Raw genomic sequence first — 17,748 nt, 5'->3', positions numbered from 1 at the left:
TTCGGGAGGGGGATGGGTTTCTTTAACCTTTTTTGCGAAAATGTGGCTCCTCCCCCTTGGCGTTGCCAGGTGTTTCGAAAACGTCCTTCATTCCAAGAAAAACTGAGTTTGTACAATGGGGCTTAGATAAATGGGACAGCACAATAGATGTCTAGAAATGAACGGGCAACACATTAGTGAATGCACCGGCTAAAATAACCAAAAATAGATTTCCTGGCAATCAGTGCCACCGATTAGGGTGTTCACACAACAAGGTCTAAATAATAACAACTACTAAATAAACTTACTGATGAACAGATACCTAATTTAACCTAACCTAACACACAGCAAGCTCACATGAGATACTTACATGAGAAAGACACGGAATAATCCAATGTCCAAATGACGGGAGAATACGACAAAAAAACAGTTAGATATCGGCCGAAGGTTTTCCGCAAATTTGGTAATTACCTGCAGAAATGCACATACATTCAAAATCACTACCAATTTTTCTTTGTTAAAAAAACTTCAGAAATTATTATCACAAATTATCCGGGCTGTCCTTGGGGATCTAAGGAAATTTGGGTGATTTGGGCTTCCTCTTCACCTTCCGCTCCCTCTTCTTCTTGACATTGGCTGCCATTAGACGTAAGGCAGCCAACCAGAAAGATTTGCTGCCACTGAAATTTAACTTGCCTGCGTTTTCCTTGTCGGCCACCATTGACTGGATTTTAAATTATTCAACTGTCAATGACACGGACAACACGGACGCTGGTACAAGCGCTGGTGATATCGACTATCGATTACTGCAATGCTCTACTAGTCGGCCTGCCAGAGAGTGTGATTGGAAAGCTGCAGAGAGTACAAAATTCAGCGGCTAGGCTAATTCTGCGCCTTGGAAGGCGAGAGCACATCACTCGTCATCTGAGAGACTTGCACTGGCTGCCGGTTAAGAGGAGAATTGAATTCAAGGTCCTGGTACTAGTCTACCGCTGTCTGCACGGATTGGCGCCGCAGTACCTTGCCGTCTTGGTGAAGCTGCGCGACTCGACGGTACTGACCAGGTCAGCAGGTGCAAAACATCTGTTGGTGCCGAAAACAAGAACAGCGCACTATGGGGATCGTGCTTTCTGCAGAGTTGGGCCGGTCCTTTGGAACAGCCTGCCACCGAATATTAGAACCAAGGAGTCACTCTCAACTTTTAAATCCGCCCTAAAAACCCATCTGTTTAACTGTCCCCGCTTATGCAAAACTGTACTGTTTCCCTGGCCATGAAAATGTTAGCGCCTTTGATCAAGTCTTGTTAAAGGGCGCTATATAAATGTTAAATATAATAATAATAATAATAATAATGATGGTTTCGCCTTTTCTTTTTCTTATCATATTCATCCAGCCCCTTCTCCTACACTAGCTCCCTCCGTCCGTGAGGTCTACAAGCTCCCTTCAAACCATATGGAAAATATTTCGTCGAAGTGGACAATTTTTTTAGATTTCTAGTGGAAATGTTTGAATAGTTTTTAAATATTATTTACAGGTGGTCCTGTGGATTCAGCCAAACTATCGATTCCTCTTAAACAAGAAGGGTCAGGGGTTCCTTCGCGCCCTCTTCCTCTTTGAGGGCAAACGCGAACGTAATTGAAGAGAAATTTAGTTTATTTTTATTTTTATTTTTTAGAAATAAGTCATAATAGTAATTCTGATAAAAGCAACTTAAAGCTAGTACAACAGGATCCGGTGCAATTTTTCTGCAAAACCCTTGTCCTTGGTCCACACCTTTAGCCAAACCATCTTCCACTCGTTCTTGTTCTTCGTAATGTCTAAATTCTTAGCCTTTTAGTTTTGCGACCGCAGAGCCTGAAAACTCGAGGATCCACAAGGTTCACCCTATAAATAACCGTACAACAATTTATGAACATAGATCGTGATTTTTATAAAACTTAAAGGTTTCCCTAACTTCACCTCCCATTTTAAGTGTGTACGAGCTGGTCTTTGTCATCCTCAATATAAATTCTTTTCCATATAAAGACTCGCCATCTCGACTAAATTAATAAAATCAGCTTTAACTGGAGTTGTTGTTTAAATTTATTTTTAGCTATAGCTATAATCTTAACTCGAAAGCTTTTATCAGGAAAAATTTTTCTTCGATAAACATTTAATTTATCCGTTCGATTTGCGTCGTTGAGTTCTATCTAATGATATAACGCAAAGGAATTTTAAACAAACAGGAGACCGGGTTCTGTGCTGCGTTTTAACGAAGTATGACCGGTGTGAACAAGGCTTTACAAAGAATGAATGTTTAAACTTACTCTTTAGCAGATTCCAGTCTGTAAAGCTTTCGGTTACCATCAAAGTGGTACCCTAAATAATAGCAACCGCAATCCTTACATCTACCGTGCCGATGAAGAGTATCTTTTTCAATTTTGTAATGAAGAACTTGAACTCGTTGCTGTGTTGGTTAAAATGCGTCCGGTTAATTATGGTATCCTGAGGGGGGGGGGGGGAGGGGAAATATTATAAACAGAAAAGCGTTAAAATATTTATAAGTTTTGTCACCCTGTCGTTCAAATGGGCAATTTCAACCAGGACTGTGATATATTTCCCTTGTGACGTTCCTGGAGCCTGGAACATGAGAAATTGGCACTACCCTGAGAACACTACTATGAATAAGATAGCTGATATTCGGTAAAGTTCCTGGCTAATAATCGGATTTCATGTAATCGGCCGATGTGGGTTTTTTAATAAATAGCAAAACGTGCACTCAAATTCTGGACTATAAAAACCATCCAGAAACCTTTGACATAAAAATAATTTTTAGAAACTTTTATTATTTAGATTTTTCCTTTTCATTCATACCTTTTGTCGTGACAACAGATATTTCGTCGGGGCCACACTGAATTCTCATAGAACCAACTGTAAGGCAACTATTGCAAATACCAGGTTCAAGAATTGGCAAAGGAACATCTATGTAAGAATTGAAACCATTAGATATTAACCAAAATTGTATCAATCAATGTAATAAACACAGGTATTACACCTCTGTTTCTCACTTTCCCCAACATTTCAACATGTTGAACCGACTTTAGTTTATACATGGCTTCTTGTAAAATAACTCTGTCATGAGCAATATGATTAAAGTGAAATGTAGAGTCACACTCAGGACAGAGCAAAGTGTGACAAGTGTGACAAACTACTATTCCTTTCACATTTCTACAATGGTTGCAGATCCCATTGAAAATCTCCAAAGCCTCAACAATGACCATTTTTTCTATCGGAATTTCTAACAAAACTAAATGCTCTGTCTTGTGCCCTCTGTCGTTCTTTCCAATCTGTTTCCTCAGCTTTTTACTTGGCAGCAGCTTCTGCGGCTGAAGTTGGAGCTGTTCGAGGCTTATCAGGGATATGTCTAGCTTCATACTTCTTTAAAATAGCCAGCAATTCAGGTTCAACTAGTATGAAAAATATTTATATAATTCACATCTGTAAAAAGGATCACTGATGACAAACATTCTAATAAACAATTCATAATTTTGTTTTCGATATGACAATTGTAATTTGCTTGACTTGTGATCAACACACATTACAATGTGATGGCCACTGGCTGAACTAATCCAATAGGATATTCACAATCTGTCGTCAGTTCTCTTGACGAATGATCCCAATTCCTAATGCTGATGTACAGTATCCTTCAAAAAAATCCGAACGGCGATTTTTATTTAAATAGCCACCTATCCATAATGCGGGAAACTGGGTTTGGTTAATAGGCTGAATTTTGGGGGTAAAGAACGAAGCGAAAGGTGGGAAGAAAGAAACCCTCCCCCTCCGAAATAAAAAGTGTGAAACAAAACCAGACAGGCTGGTTGGAATAGCCGCAGGCTCACTGTCATTTTTTCGACAAGTGACGAGAAAACCAGAAGCTACCAAATCTAGCATTAAAAAGCGGGAAAGTTCAAAGGAATCGCCTTAAGTCATTTGTTTAATAATCGGCAATGAGTTTAAGTCGGTTAAATAAACTTTTCGCGCCATGAAAATTCCAGACAGCCTGTCTGATTTCATTCGTATTTCTTTTTGGGGGGGGAGGGGGGAGACATGGCCAATGGCTAATTACTCCTTTTTCTTTCTTCCCACCTTTCGCTTTGTTCCTTACCCCCCCAAATTCGGCCTATAAACCAAACCCAGTTCCCCGCCATATGGATAGGTGGCTATTTGAAAAAAAATCGCCGTTCGGATTTTTTTGAAGGATACTGTACAAGGTGAAGGTAAGTTGTAAAAGAACATACCGTGAGAAAGTTAGCAAATCCAATTTAACAGAGCTCTTGTAGAACTTTCTCGGCAATCTTTGTTTTTGGCATAACTGTGTAACTGAAAATCAACCTTTTCAATTTTTGATGTTACATAACACACTGAATATACGCATGATAAACCTGAGTAGGGTGATGATGAACCTGAAAATTTCTATACAGTGAAGTACTTAAGTGCAGCAGTGTAGTCCTTAAGTTTCAGTCGATGTCCTAACACTTTTACTTCGTATCTTTGTATCCCTCGAAAGCAGAAAGACAAGAAAATCAAACATTTTCGAGCGAAGAAAAGGTTTACGAGAAATTGGTGTCTGAAGAACCCCTAATTTCCGATACCAGTCTTTCGAAAAGCCAGTTATTTTTATTGATAATGTCATTTTTCCTTAGACATAATCTTACTAAGTCTTCTCTGTCAGACTTATTACAACTCTTAAGACTTTTTGGGCCCTCATACTAAAAGCCGGATATTTAAAAAATTAGTTTATTTTAAATCCAATTATGTAAAACTACTTTTCAATCTCTGTTACGCCTCTTTAGCGGTTTTTCCTTCTAAAGTTAGAAGAATTATTTAAATCCGGACTGTGAGGATTTATCAATTTTCACACTTAAGATTGATTGATAATAAAGTATTATCAAACTGTTACGCCTGTTGTAGCGTTTCCCTATCTAATCCTAGAAGAATTATGTCTCTTAAACTTAAACTTAAGAAGTATTCAAAACTCAGTAACGATTTGTCTCATGCAATATAACTTAAAAATAGATATTCCTTTTTTAAAGGAGGGTGGTGAATAAACACGGAATCGAACGTTTACTGAACGTCAACTTTCTGAGCAATATAAATCGTTTGCCTATCGTTTTTGTTTTCCTCTCTTCCTTATGGTAGAGATCTTGTATTCTCTACTAGAGAACATTCTATCTCCTGATTCAGAAGAGTTTTTCAAGTTTATATCAACTAGAAGCTTATTTACATCTTTTACTCAAACGTACTTAAGTTTGCATCTTTTTGTCAGTGTCTTATTAAATAAACTTGATTTTACAACTCAATATACGAAATGTCCAAGTCAATTGATACTAAAAAATACGAAGATCGGAGATTTTTCTAACGCCATGACTTTCTTCTGCAGAAATTCCGACGCTGCGGGTCACAAAATTACACGAGTTAAAAGAAAAAAGGTTCGAAGGACCATGTTCGGAAAGGAGAATGTGTTAGTTTTACCTTACCGATATTTAGTTGAAAGAAATGTAGAGATTGACACAGGTATTTGATTGCGGATCGCCGTATATTCTTCTGACTGACTAATACAGATGATTTATTAAGACAGACGGCCCGACCACCCTCCAATATCTCATTTCAAGACTGGAGCACACTCATTGTTGGAAAGAGTTCCCCCCACGGTGATTTGGATCATGAAGACAAGTTGCTGAGACAAAATTCTGAGAAAGTGCTGGATCAAGAGTTGTCCTTTTCTGGATATCTGGGTCTCTCCGTTGTTCTTGTCCCCTTGAGAAAGAACATCACACGTTTTGCCAGAGTTATGCACAACAAAGTGTTGTCTTCACCGTTAAATAAGGTATTCCACTACCAAGATTTTCTTTTTGCAGATGTTTCAATCATTACTTTTTGCCTAGGCCAGGTACCATGTTTGGCTCCACCTCCACATGATTTTCCGAAAATTGAGGAAAGTCAGTCTGAGAGGGATGTGGATGAAGAAGAAGTTGATGATACTTGGCATTGGTAGATTAACTTTCGCTGCACAGCAGTTTGAGAAGAAACTGTCATTGGCCCTACAGCTCACAGCTGATCTTCTTGATAATCAGGAGACTGATCGTTGGCTGGTGGAGCTAATCAAATGTTTTGTGGTTCTTACTCATTTATTCGTGACCAACAAGAAAGGGTTTCTAGTTCTTTCAAGATCCTACCAAGTGCCTATATGTCAGTTTTTGCGATAGAAAACGAAAATTATGATCACTAAAGCTCAGCGTCAACACTACAAGCATTATCAACAATACATTGAGCAATTGTGGAAAGTATGGAGAAAACCATAACGATTTAATTCCCTTCTCGTCATTATATTGTGTTTTCTTGTAGGTTGGGTATGAATAAGATCCAGATATGGCGTAATTTATTCTATAGGAAACACTGTCGATATTAGAAAAGAAAATTTCGAGTTGCAATTCAGTGAAAAAAAATTTATCCCCTGTGAAAATAAAAGATGCGTTCTGTTGGTAAAAAAATTGCAAACTGTGGGTTTTAATTCACACTTACATGCATATCGTGTTAAAATACTAATTGCTGCTACATCTTTTTGCCTTGATTTTACAGAACTGTTTGATTATCACCCCTTGGATAACAGCATTTCTGACGAAAATGCTTTGGTGAGGTTAAAATACCATAAAATTTCTCACCCGCCATCTCACTAAATTGTTATGTCGTTAAATTCTCATACCGCACAGTAATTTGACCATACTCTAAAAATGTTTTCTACATTAGCAAAAAAAAATTATTTTATAAATCTTTTGTCTTCGCAAAAAACTATTTTTTATGGGAAAGAGTAATTTTTTTTTCCGTCAGCCAAAAGGAATAGATTCAGGGTGCACTGCTGATCTTTATTGTTTCATAGTTCGGCTTGCGTGCGACGATGAGAGTGTGACTGCTCTGCTTAAAATAATTGTTGAAATTTTTTTCGGAATACTGTACTACAGTAAAAACAAATATTAGGAATGCATCTTTGAAAAGTGATTGAAATTGATAGACAGGTTTGAAACCTCCCTTGATTCTCTTGAACTCCATTTTGATGATTTTCCCGTGGCCACGGGTGAGGATTTTTTCAACCCTAAGTTCAATCGATGGTATCGCTAAGTTTACCGTCGTCATTTCTGATGATACGTCGTCGGAGAGTGGCGCAAGTGATGAATTTGAAACTACGTGCAAAAATAATGTCCGGGATTCGGATTATGATATTCCAAATTTACAAGAAACTACTCCAGAGATGTCGATGGATTCTTTGGAAATATATATGAGTTATAAATTTGCTCGTACATTTTAATATTTACTTCTTTCCCTGTTACTAGCCCAGGTAGCACACAGACTCTGTTTCAGGTCTGTTACAGACCTGTTTTTGAGAGTCTGTAAATTGTTTGTAGTGTCACACTTTTACAGACTATCACACAGGTCTGTGACAGACCTGACTTACAAAGTATGTATAACAGGTTTTTTACATGTTATGTTATGTTTCAATTTATATAGCGCCTTTTCCACTCGTTTCCAAGTGCTCAAAGGCGCTATTTTCCAGTTTATCAAGATGTCATACACATCACAGTATGTTTAACGTCATGTTTCTTGAAAGCAATCAAGAAACTTGTTTTTTACATAACGCGTACCACAGTCTTTGTACTACAAACTACTACAAATCTGTCGTTTCAATAATACAAGTTTACAACTCACGCGATTTAAAATTTGTATTCAACACGCATTTCATTTTATACACCACTTACACATGATTGTCCTAGCAAAATTATGTAAAGCTTTATGAAATTTAGCAATGGTTTTCAATACGGAGCGCACATCCGATATAAGTTGGTGGTGCACGGCCAATTAACTTCGCATGATGGATTCGGGACTGCGGTCCACGGATCAATTCTGCAAGCACTATTGTTGAGCCGTTGGCAGCATCCTCTGGCTTGCACGACTGTGCAGTTTCAGCCGGTGGGGCAGGAGGCTGTGGTTTGGGTTTGTTCAAAACTGGATTCATGCTGCTTTGAAAAGCCTGCAAGGAAATTTAAATGCATGTTAAATATCGTGACCTGAGAATTATTCGTGATGAGGTAGGGAGAGTGGGATAATTTACCTGCTGTTCGCTGGTAATGGAAGGCAGCGGCTTTGATAGGCAAGTCCTTAGTCTTAAGAGTTGCCTTCACACGGCTGATGTTGGCATCCAACCAAGAAAATTTTTTAGCAATTGCTAGTTCCAACTTCTTTGCTTCTTCGGGCGTCCAGTGATCGTAGGCTGCATCACCGCTATTGTAAGCAGTGTACGCTTTCTTGAAACGATTCAACGAAGCAGCAAACATTTCGGCGGCACAAGGAGTGCTTTCATGATCACGCTTACGGGCCTGTACAGCAGCTAAATTCTAAAAGTAATAAAAATTAAAACAAATTTTTTAAACTTTGCCGAGATAACATTGTAGCAAAATGTCATTTGAACCAACCTGAAGCTGATGCAATTTGTCGACGTATTCGTTTTTCTTGCAGTATTCGCCTTCATCATAAAGCCAACTTTAAGTGGTATCGGCCATTTGAAATAGTTAATCTCGAACATTTGACTCAATATAACATTCCAAGTCGTCAGAATCGTTGACGCGGCCGCGAATGTTTAGAACAAACTCTTCCAGTGCGTTCTTCGAGTCAATGCGGTCTCTCTCCTGGCTATCAACTGATCAGAAACCAGCCTACAATAGAATGACAGATATTTAAAAAAAAACCTTGTTATCCTTCGTTAAATAACGAAAAGAAAAAAACTTACCTCACGTTCCGTCAACTTTTGTATCTTTAGTTGAGTAAAACTGCTGATCTAATAATTGGCCTGTATGCGCCAAAGCAGTTTGTCCTGACGTATTCAAGAACTCCTGCTGTTTCAATAAAAAGGGGAATTAGTGCCCCTCGGCAAACCAGATGCAGGAATAATTAATTAAGCTGGCAACCCTACTTACATACTACATACTACTCCCTCAACTCAAACCCCCTTAGTTTCCATCATATGCTCTTCAGACTTCAGTTGCTTTTTAGTTACATAAATCAATACTTCCAACATGCCGAGTGGAAACCAAGTGGAAAAGCGCAGCAGGAAACCAGCCAGTAGGTATTCACTGGAATCTGAACCAAAGCGTAGGAATATTCCAAACAATCCATCTCCCGAAGAACCTGTATATAACAAAGGTTAATATATTAAATTACTGTTATTCAAAAAGACATTAAATCATGATAGAATCAATATTCATTACACCAACAGATCTTATGAAAAGAGATGCCCGGCAAACAAGATCACAGCCCGGCAATCACGTGGGGATCGGCCGTGGAAGGGGAAGGCCCATTAATTTTGAAAATTGCAGTTCCGGGCCAGTCGTTGGTGAGGCTCAAGCCTGTCAACGTCCACCAAATCCAAGTGGCAGGGCCACTTCTCACAGAAGAAGATCAGTTTCTCCATTGCCAGGTGTTTCGAATAATTACCATCATGGAACACCTAAACCAGCAGAAGATCAAGCCTGTCAACGTCCACCAAATCCAAGTGGCAGGGCCACTTCTCACAGAAGAAGATCAGTTTCTCCATTGCCAGGTGTTTCGAATAATTACCATCATGGAACACCTAAACCAGCAGAAGATCAAGCATTAAACAAATCGGCCAAAAAAGTTGTAAAAAAAACATCAAATCCTACCGTCAAAGCCGCAGTCAATTCTTCAGCCAAATCTGCAGTCAATTCTTCAGCCAAATCTGCAGTCAATTCTTCAGCCAAATCTGCAGTCAATTCTTCAGCCAAATCCGTGTCAAAAGCTGGCCTGAAATCTAATCATCCCAAACCATCATTGTCACCGGGTAAAATCTAAATTGAAATTTGTGTATGAGTTAGATGACTTATTTGATTACGATAGATATGTTTGATGCATCACCATCACAACCTCAGCAACCTAGTCCGAGTGATGATGATGCAAATGCTCAACAAATAGAATCAAGCAACAGCAGAGACAGCTCATAGGATTCAAGCAAAGAATACTTACCTCAAAAGTACAACAGAGAAGATGATGATGGAACGGGTGATGAAGAAGCTAGTGATGTGGATCAGCAAACAGGTTTTGCTGAGAATGATCGGGACATACCTGCATCCAATTTCTCTAGAACACCTAAAACAAATATTAACAGTAAGAATAGATGAACTTTTTACACAATTATAAAATAATACATATATTACCATTTACCCAAAAAGCGATGCCAAAGACCCCTTAAAATTGTTAAAATTTGAAAAAACTCAAACTTTAACATTAAATATCTCCCGAACGGCAGGGAATATTCAAATTCTGCAAAAACAGGTGAATCCGGAGTAAAAAACTGGATATGCCTGAATTATTTCAGATTTCTAGGTTCCATAGCGGAATGGGAAAAAAGGGGGGTCCATGGATTTGGTGCGGTTGAGTGGTGGATTGCTTGTTAAAAATATCTGTTAGGGAAAACTTTCAGAAATCCGAGTTGGATGAGGAATTTTTTAAAAAACATATTTCCAATTGGCTGAATGGAAGTAAGGATACGAGGAGGACAGTCATCACGGTCTTATCACGATCTTTAACAGTTACCACAGATCTTCTACTTCCATATCCGGAAACCGGACAATTTAAAAATACAATAGCATTTTTTCCATTTTGCCTTGACCAAGATTCGAACCTGCAACCTTTTGAGTGCTAAGCTATACTCTTAACCATTAGCCTAACACTGAATTATATAAAATATCATCTGGCTGCATCGTATTGTAGTGTAGTATATAAGAAAACATTTAAGTCTGTTTTCTATTGGGAATCCAGAAATATACCATACCTGGGATCTGACACAGATCACATTATTACTGACATAGGTGTTACAAGGGAAATACAGACACGTAACATACCTGGGCCACAAACATATAACAGAAAATCACCGAAGTATGTTTTACATAGATAACACAGGCCTGTAACATACCTGAGATACAGACACAAAACAGATTATTTCTTTCATATGTTTTACAAGGGAAATACAGACCTGTACCATATCTGGGCTACCTACTCAGAACATATTATTTCTGTCATATGTTTTACAAGGGAAATACAGACCCGTAACAGACATGGAGTACAGACACATAACAGAAATATATTTCACTCGGTAATACAGAGTAAAACCATGCATGTGACATACGTGTTAGACAAAAGAAAAACACAATGTCTTTTTACAGAGTTACAACAGACAAGTGACAAACATGGGAAACAGAGCTAAATCAGAAACAATTTTCTCAAGTAAAAAACAGATCTTTAACAGGTCTGTAGTACAGTTAAAAACCAGAATTATGTATTACAGAAAGATAACAGATCTGTTCCAGATCTGTGAAACAAACTTTTACCAAATACTGTAAAACAGAGCAATTCTAGACAAATTTCCTGTAAAACAGAGATGTAACAAACCTGTTACGGATCTGTTTCACAAGTATGTGAAACAGATCGGTTACAGAAGTATGTAACAGCTCTGTGTGCTACCTGGGAGGATTACTATCCAATACGTGACATAATAAGGGAAAATGGCGTGAGAAAAAGTCGGGTTTATGCGTTACTTTCCCGACTGGATGAAAATAACGCGCAACTTAGTAAAAGCGACCGATCAAGCATCAATAATGCAGTCAGTAATGTAGTCACCACTTACATTTCCTAATATAATTTTGTGTTGTATAATTGTTGGTCACGATAATTTGAACACACTCCACTAGGTGGCCTTCGTGCATGTGTGTACGTTCGTGTGTGTGACGTCTGTGTGCGTCTATAGAAACGAATGTAAAACGTCGTAGTTGAAGCTGTGTAAATCAGAAGAGTCTCTCTCTCAGGGACTGACTCCATTTTAATCAAGTGAAAGTGATTACCGCTGTGTTTGTGTGTTATACTAAAGGTATGAAATAAGTGTGTCGCTTTTTGTATAAATGTGTATTTGTGTAATGCTTGTGTGTGTAGCACGTCTACGTATAATGAGTGATGCCCTAACGTTGAAGGCAGAGAGGAGCCCACATACTGTTAGTGATGGCTGGTCTGAATAAAGAAAGATACTAATGAAACGCCCTTGTTAATTCTAACACCAACAATAATTTTAATAATTCTTCTCTAAAACACTAAAGAATTCAATGCCCAAGCCGGCGGAGTTCGACAAAGCGGCCCGATCCATAGTCGCTTATTTCCCCATAGCAAAGGACTTTTCAAGCACCGCGGATAAAATTGTATATTCGTCGTGGTATGACGGCAATTCCAATGTTGGCCGTCTATTAAATTATGTAAGAGACCGCAGATCAAACAAAAAAAAAAGGAGCAGTCGTTCGTAGCTACACAAATGGATGGATTGATAGATAGCCCGGATCTTCCACAACTATCTGTTCTACACTGAGCTCATCAATAGCTTCTGTAACTGAATCCAATGAAGCATTAGTAATTTCACTTTATAATTCTTCTGCTGGAACATCAATTGAATATTCCGTGGATCGAGAAATTTCTACCCGGATTTATCGGGGGTAGTTCAGCAAACGTAGACCTTAAATGATGGTGTCCATGCGTAACTAGAAATTACTGTTAGAGATGAGTTGGAGATCAAGTACAAATAACAATTTAAAAAAATCGTTTAGATGGTTATAATCTATCCGGGTTTAAGACGAGAAGATAAGACTGGATCTCGTGGTGGTAGAATCTGCTACCCCCAAAAAGCTGTTGCTAGAGCGGACTAACAATATGATGGGTTTAAATGATTCGATGAAACCCTCGGCCAGAGATTTAGCCGTAGCTGTCCCGATCGCTCTACCGAAAATTTCCCCGACATCTTGCCCACTTTCCTCTCCAGTAACTTTTTTCATCGCAGCCGTGATATTGTCTTCCACTATTCTGCAGATAATCACACTGACATTATTTCGAATGGCATCTTTTACTCCTTAACAGTGTAATAAATTTCAGACAACTCATCTTCAAATTCCTCTTTGCTTTCTAGATAACAATTAGTTAGAGCTAGTGTAAACTAAATTATATAACTTATTTTAGGTAACAGTTTTCTTACCATTTCCTGTTTTTTCCATAATGTGTTCGAATGGCCGGATGGAAATCTAGAAAGTACCACTACCAGATACGTAGTTTATGTATCTTTAATTTTTATGTTCTTCTTCACCTTTTTGCTCATCGAGTAACATACATTTTTTAAAATAGAATTATGAAGCACATGGAAAACTTCCTCTTGCTTTACGTTCTTCATCAAGGTGGTCTGTATTTTCCCTTTCGGAAATAACTTACTTTCGGACATGCTTTTGGAAGAACTCTGACCGTTCACACGGCCATAAAGAGTTTGGATAATTAGAGAAACTACTAGAGTAACAGATTCCTGTTAAATTCCTCTCCTAATACTTCTTTCATAAATTTCATGTTGGTGTTTTCCTTTACTTTTCTTGTTATGGAGTCACTGATATTTTTGTATGGTCTCAATCGCCACATTGCAAATTTCATCACGATTTACGTGCTTCTTCATGGCGGTCTTGATTTCGTCTTTAACAATGTTACAAGCTTCCTCGTATTTAGCATCCAATACGTCTTATGACATTGTAGAATTTCTTAAAATGAGTTCTAAGAAATTCTACAATGTCAGTATGTACTCCGGGAATGTTGCTACAAACAAGTCAGTCGTCGACGTATATTACGAGAATAGTGTACTCTCCTCCTAGAGAGGTGCGGTAATACACGCATGGATCGTAGAGACATCCCTTGAAGTTTAACTGCAGGATTGCATCATCAAACTTGCTGTACCAACACCGCGATGCTTGTTTGAGGCCATATAATGGTTTTAAGAGGCGACATACCCAGTTTTATTTGCCTGGAATGACGTAGCCTTCGGGTTGTTGCAAGTAGAGTTCTTCTTCCAACTCTCCATAAAGGAAAGCGATTTTAATGTCGAGCTGAATCATTTCAAGGGCCTGCAATGCGACGATAGCAAGAACTAATCGGATACAGTAGTGCTTAACCACTGATGCATATGTGTCCAAATAGTCGACACCGAATAGCTGCGCGTAGCCACAAGCAAAAGTCGCGCCTTGTATCTGGGTTCAACATCTTTGTACCCTGGCTTGTAATCAAGCACCCATTCTGCCTTAATGGCTTTTGTTTCGGCAGGAAGTTGCACAATCCTCCAAGTGTTGTTTTCCATCAATGACTGGAATTCATCTTCAATTTCTGCTTTCCAGAGAGAAGCTTCCCAGCATGTAGTAGCATCTTCTATAGCTGATTGGAATGTATGGTTCAATGGTAAGCACACTGAGTGGAATGAAAGGTTTCGAGGGATCATGGTCCAACATCATTGTGCTCAACGCCGTATCCAAGTTAGCATCCTCGTCATCATATGATGATGAAAATCCTTTATACAGTTTCATCTTCTTAGTGTACTTTGGAGTTCGGGTTGACCTGTGGAGGCAGGGAGCATTTTCAGGCGGTATAATTTGCTGAGGTAATTCAGCTTCAATTCCGGTAGCTTCAGCTGGATTTTCACCAATAAGCAGTGCTTTCTTCGCAAAAACATCTTCAACTGGTAGGTCATTGTGTGCAGCCATTTTGAAATCGTTGTTGTTAACATCTGCTTCATTCGGAGCGAATTCATCGATGACTGGCGCTTGGATGTGGATAGAAAATGGAATGTTTTCGTCCGGCAAGGCTTCACCGATATCCATAGGCTCATCCATGTTGTTTTGATTCTGAATGAAAGATGAGAATTTTAGTTGTATTTTATGTGATATTAGTAAAGTCAGGTTGGTTGCTTACCTGTTCAGTTTGATGGTATTTAAATGGGCCAAGAGGAGAATCAATGAGGGAAGCCATTGCAGTTGGATTGTTAATTTATTTACATTCCTGCTAATGATAACTTTGCGTTCGGAGGGGATGTAGACTCGGTATCCTTTTTGATTCAAATCAAAGCCGACGAGCATTCTTTCAACGGGCATTTTTCTCTAGTTTTTATCGCTCTTGATCTGTGATGAAGAAAAAAGTCCTTGAGCCAAAGACCTTGATGTTTGATACATCGGGTTTAATCTTATAGAAAAGTTCAAATGGTGTTGCGATCGAGTCCTTAGAAGGGACCCTATTTAGAATTTAGACCGCGTAAGCTACAGCTTCACTCCGTAACCATAGAGGAGCGTTACTTGAGTGGATCATGCTCCGGTCTGATTCCATGACTGTCCGATTTGCCCGTTCTGCAGCTCCGTTTTGGGCTGGAGTGTGAGGACAACTTGATTCGTGGCGAATTCCTCTCTCTTCATGGTAGCGCTTAAATTCAGTGTTATTGTATTCACCATCACCGTCAGTCCTAAGTGTTTAAATGTCTTTCCCGGTCTGGTTTTTTTACGAGGGCTGCGAACAGTCAAAAATAAGCAAAGACTTCATATTTCTTTTTCATGAAGTAAATAGTGACAAACCCAGTGAAATCTTCCTTGTAGATGACGAAGTAGCGTGCACCTCCCATAGAGGTGTATGACATTGGGCCACACACATCGGAGTGAATCATTTCCCCAATTGAAAACGTTTCCCGTCTTCCATCAGGAAAAACAAGTCGATGCATCTTGCTATTGGCAAATCCACTGTATTGGTGAGCGTTGCCTTCTGTTTCAACGTCACGTGGGTAAGGTCAATCAACTATGTTCTTCTTGAACATCCGCCGGATTGTCGTCATGTTGACATGCTCTAAGCGTCAATTTGCAATAGGGGTACAATCAAGTAGTTCTGCTGCCTTTCCCAAGTCTTCGACGATAACTTTGGTACTGACGTGGAGATGGTAGAGAGTACGCCCAGCTCTTTCGCCAATAAACACTAGCGAATTTTCATTGTGGATGCTCAATTGATTATCGATAAATTAAACGGTCATCCCTGCTTCAGTTGCAGCGACTATTGAAAACAAATGCGTGCTCAATTTTGGCAAAAAAGCAAAATTTTGAACGATCACATTATTTTCAATCCCTTCAATCTGTTTCCATTAGAAATCGGAGAAATTAATTAATGCCACTTTATGAAGATTGGTTTGGTTTAAATCACCTGTATATCCAGACGGACAGGACAGACGGATCACAGAAGGGTGGAAAAAGTAGAGACGGGTCCTACTTACTTTACTCCTACTACGGATAAAATTGGGAAATAAAAGGAAAGGGGTAATGTAAAAAAAATATTATCTTTCTGCCCCTACTACTGCTCTTTGTCTGTCTTTCGCTTTCTTATACGCTATCTAGAATTTTGTTATCGACTAGACCTACCGCAGCTTTTCCTACAACATGATTGGTTTACATTAAGATAGCACACAAAGTATAAAACAAAATAAAAACTTAACATTTTCCTAGTGAATAATGCTGGTTTTCTGTAAGCATAATTTCTGAACAAGGCTATGTTTATAAAGCATCCATCCATCCATGCTGCAGCAATAAATTCACTGATTTCAGTAGAGAACAGCAATAAAATTAGGAATCTGAAGACAATATGTAATGGTAGATGATATGTCTCATCAACAATTGTAAAAATTATTGTTCAATGTTACCTGCATTTTTTGTTATAGATTTTTCCTGAAACATAGAATATGAATGTACATATATATGTATTTCATGGAAACATGACAACGACATATAGCAATGTGAGTATGAGAGCAAAGATCGATATAATGACAAGATAAAAAATATGCTGGTTTTCGACTGGTAAATATAATAAAAAAGACTAGTAAATGCAATGAAAGGAGAGCGTGAGAGGCTAGTGAGGACATGAAAAAAGCGAAGGTTATGGTGAGGGCTAAATAGGAGGAGGCTCGTCGTCCTCATCGCGTTTGCCACGAATATGACGGGAGATGATGGCTGTTGAGCCCTGGATGACCATGAGCTGGCACTTCCTCCGTAGACGTGTCCAGGCAGAGGGCTGGATTCCAAGGGTGGCAGTGACTGCATTATTGGACGGTAGCCAGGAACCGAGTGCCCCGATGACGAAGGGGAGCGTGAGTCCAAGACAGCTGTATTTCTCCACCTTCCTGGCAAATCCAGCGTGCAGCGACTCAGGTGCATCGAAGGTGATGGTGAGGTCAATGATGATGTTAGGAGCAGATGAGGTAACGACTATGTCCGGCCTGAGGGTGGAGTTTTCAAAAACTCTGTTGACGCGGGACGTGTGGCAAGATCTACTGATGGTCTTGACTATTTCGGCCAGTATTGAGTCGTGACGGCGGCCGACGGCTGGCAGGTTGTTGCGGCAGTGGCTGGTAACGTAGAAAGTGGAATCCATATCTACCTTGCACCTGCGACATTTTGTGTTGGGAGCTGCCAGACCAGGAGTGCCAAATAGAGGCAGAATTCCAAGACTTCTCTTGTGTAGGAGGCTCCATTCGTCAAAGGAGAGGTTGGTGTTGCATGAAGTGAGCCAGGCGATGTCGTTAGAGTTGTCCAGTGTGAGACCTCTCGCTGTTCGGTGACGGTTGCGCCAGGACGACGGGATTCAAAAATTATTGACGCCTTTTGCAAATAAAACCACATTGATAAAGATACTAATGTTTTGCAATATTGGTTAGGAAGAAAGAATTCCAATCCAGTACTCTTTCAATTGTCACAAATTTTTCTTTCTATTCCTGCAACTCAGGTTAGCGTTGAGCAACTATTTTCATTATTAAAATTTATACTGTCTTCAAAGCGTCCCCAAATATCAGAAGAGTTGTTAAAT

General features: G+C 39.1%; 1 long non-coding RNA gene across 2 annotated transcripts; it reads right to left on the bottom strand.

The window, feature by feature from the left end:
- Positions 1-8,583: 8,583 nt before the first annotated feature.
- LOC124329757 lies at positions 8,584-10,164 on the bottom strand. Of its 2 annotated transcripts, none has more exons than XR_006916826.1 (6): positions 10,048-10,164; positions 9,708-9,872; positions 9,276-9,637; positions 8,985-9,195; positions 8,798-8,903; positions 8,584-8,723 (listed from the first exon to the last, which is right to left on the bottom strand). It is a non-coding gene; the product is annotated as an uncharacterized LOC124329757 (long non-coding RNA). The 2 variants fall into 2 exon arrangements; XR_006916827.1 differs by having other exon boundaries at positions 9,282-9,637.
- Positions 10,165-17,748: the final 7,584 nt, after the last annotated feature.

The sequence above is a fragment of the Daphnia pulicaria genome, chromosome 1, assembly GCF_021234035.1.
Source record: "Daphnia pulicaria isolate SC F1-1A chromosome 1, SC_F0-13Bv2, whole genome shotgun sequence".
NCBI classification, from domain to species: domain Eukaryota; kingdom Metazoa; phylum Arthropoda; class Branchiopoda; order Diplostraca; family Daphniidae; genus Daphnia; species Daphnia pulicaria.
This window is presented reverse-complemented; position numbering and strand designations above follow the sequence as displayed.